The 3313-nt window shown below is 35.0% G+C and overlaps 1 pseudogene; it reads left to right on the top strand.

Moving 5' to 3' along the window:
- Window positions 1-2037: 2037 nt before the first annotated feature.
- Window positions 2038-2574, top strand: LOC125863430 (uncharacterized; annotated as a pseudogene).
- Window positions 2575-3313: the final 739 nt, after the last annotated feature.

The following is a 3313-nucleotide window of genomic DNA, read 5'->3' on the forward strand; positions in this document are numbered from 1 at the left end:
ATAACTATCTTTGCAACTCAAAGTTTTTGGCCATCAAATACAAAGAAAGAATAACTCAACAGCCAAACATCAGCATTGTGTTGTTGCAGGACATTATTAGAAAAAAGTTGGATATCCATGTTGGTATGACAATAGTGAGAAGAGCTAGGACTAGAGTGTTACAAGAGATCATGGGTGATTACATTGTGGAGTACGGTAAGATCTTTGATTATAAAGATGAGATTTTAAGGAGTAATCCATGTAGTACTTGTGTAGTGAAGGTTGGAGAAGAAGATGGAACTGGGAAGAAATTTTTTCAAGGATTTTATGTTTGCTTCAATGCTTTAAAGAAAGCATTTTTTGAGGTGCTAGGAAGTTGATTAGTTTTGATGGGTGTTTTCTCAAAGGTGTGTGTAAAGGCCAGTTGTTAGTGACAGTTTGTAGGGATGGAAACAACCAAATGTTGCCTATTGCTTGGGCAGTTGTTGAGGTGGAGAATCAGTTTACCTGGACATGATTTCTTGAACTAGTGAGGAATGATCTTTATCTTGGAGAAGTGCATCAATTATCTATCATTACTGATATGGAAAAGGTAAGACCTTTATTGACTTAATGTTTGATTGTGTTTTTTTTTATGCTTTTAATTTTGCATTTTAATTATGTTTAGGTTATGTTGCTTTGTTAGGGACTAGAAATTGTTGTTCAGGAGGTATTGCCACTGGTTGAACACATAAAATGCGCAAGACATGTTCTTGCAAATTGATGTAAAAGATGTAAAGGAATTGAAAGAAGAAGAGTATTTTGGAGGATTGCTAAATCCACATTTGAAGCTGAGTTGAATGATAATATACAGGCAATGAAGAAATTAGGAAAAGATTGTTTGGATGATCTTTTATGGTAGAACTTGGATACATTGTGCAAGAGGTATTTTTAGGACTACAGCAAATATGATGTTGTGGACAACAATATGGCAGAAAGCTTTAATGCTTGGATACTGCCTGCAAGGTATAAAACAATCATCACAATGTTTGAGGAGATAAGGGTGAAGATGATGAAAAAAATTGGTGATTTGAGAGAGTTCTCAAACACTTGGATCACTAATATATCTCCTATGTCTTTGAAGATTTTGCAAGAAAATATTGAAAAGTCTATGCAATGTAACTAACTTGGAATGGAGAAAGAGGTTTTGAGATTAAACACTATGGATTTACACATATTGTGGACATTGTTAGTAGGAGTTGTAGTTGTAGATCTTGGAAGCTCAGGGGAATTCCTTGTCCTCATAGTGTTGCTGCCCTTCATTACAAGGAGTTGGAACCAATCAATTATGTGGCTAGTTGTTATAGCAAGGAGACCTACCTCAGCACATATGCCCATTTTATTCAGCCAATGAATAACATGAAAATGTGGCCAACATCAAATAATCCAATTATAAAGCCACCAAAGATCAAGAAGATGCCTGGAAGACCAAGTAAGGTTAGAATAAAGGAAGCAAATGAAAGCAAAAAAATTGAAAAGCTTAGCAAAAGTGGTGTTGTTATGACTTATACCAAATGCGGTACACAAGGACACAATAAAAGAGGCTGTCCTACAAGAAATCAAGTTGGTCCAAGTAAATCAGCTGAACCATCTTCTCAGGCAAGAGGTATTGGTCCAAGTCAATCAGCTGAACCATCTTCTCAGACACATACTTTTATTTGTTACTTTCAAATGTAAGTTATATGTACATGTATATGTATTGATATATCAATATACATGCTACTGAAAGAGCAGTAGGAGGCAGAGCAAGAGGTAGATCAATAGTTCAACTCAATCACCTGGAGCTTCTTCACATGTGTATATATATATATTCATTTGTACAAGATTTTGTTGTAATTTCATGCACTGATGTGTGAAAATCAGGCCACCACAAATAATGAACGTGGTAGAGGAAGAGGCATAAAAAGAGTTTCAAGTTCTATAGACAATATAGATATGCTTTAATATTTGAGTTTCAAATTATAGACTTTTAATGGTAGAGGTAGAGGTAAAATTGTAGGAACATGTAGAGGAAGATGAATGCCTCAAGAAAGAAATGTGAATGAAGGACTTTGTAAACGAAGAGGAATGCCTCAACATAGTCAAACTAGTTCTGAAGCAAGAGGGAAGAGACCAGTTGAACATGAGGACACCAGTGGAGGACAAACAAGAGCTTTTAAAAGGCCAAGAATGGTAAGTGTTGGCATATACCAAGCTTAAGATGAATTTACAACTCTCAATGTAAGTTTACAACTCTCAATGCAAGTTTTCAACCTTCAATGCAAGCCTAAATGTCTTTTGATTTGAATATGTATTTATTTGACTAAGCAACCTGGATTGCCAAGTAGAAGAGCCATAAATACTGGTACAAGAGTGACAAAGAGGGCTGATGTTGTTACTGGTGATATTGGCTACACACTAGTACGTGGATTCAAATGGAAGGGGAAGACAACTATTACCAGTACCAACCTAGAAAGAATGAGGGCTGAAAAGGTTATCCAAACTAGGTCTGTAGCTACTGCTACTACTAATAGCCAAAGCCAAACAAGTTCAAGTAGGATGACTCATGTGCCATGAAAATAGGGCATTTTGATGCTGTCTTGTTCATTTTGACAAACAAATTTTAATTATGTATATTTTTGTGTTGTTTTTGGTTGGAATCAAACTCAATTTAGCGTGTACAAAACAAGATCAAATTGATAGCAATACTTCAAATTGAATGATTATGTTGGAATGAAGTCCTCTTTTTGATCAGTGTTTTTGTTGCTTTTAGCTATATTCTTCTCATTTATTTGTAGTTGAACATATTTTTGAAGTTTCTCAAATGGTTACCACAATAATATAGACAACCAAATACATTAACAGCTTGGTCAAATCATCACTATTTCGACAACAAAGACCAACAAAAACTTGAGCGTTCGACAAACCAAAATCAAGACAATTAGCTTCAAGTTACACACACCTACAACATCAAAAACTTGAAAGTAACTAAACATGTCTATGGCAATTTTGGCTGCACACACCTACAACTTCCATCTTTCACATTCTTGGTTAGGCTTAAAAATAGAAAACACACAATAACGATCAAGACAATTAGCTTCAAGTTACAATATTTGTTCTTCTTCTTCTCCTTCATCACGACTTGGTTACTTTCAACACGAATTTCATAACGTGCCAATGCTTTTTCCAACTCTTTAATTCTCTTTGCCAATCTTAGAATAACGTATTTGGATCGTATATCAACATCTTCATGATCCCTCCATCTAAAGAAGTTGCACGCATCCTCCTAAAATACGTAAAAACACAAATTAAAAAA

The sequence above is a fragment of the Solanum stenotomum genome, chromosome 4 (assembly GCF_019186545.1).
Source record: "Solanum stenotomum isolate F172 chromosome 4, ASM1918654v1, whole genome shotgun sequence".
NCBI classification, from domain to species: Eukaryota; Viridiplantae; Streptophyta; class Magnoliopsida; order Solanales; family Solanaceae; genus Solanum; species Solanum stenotomum.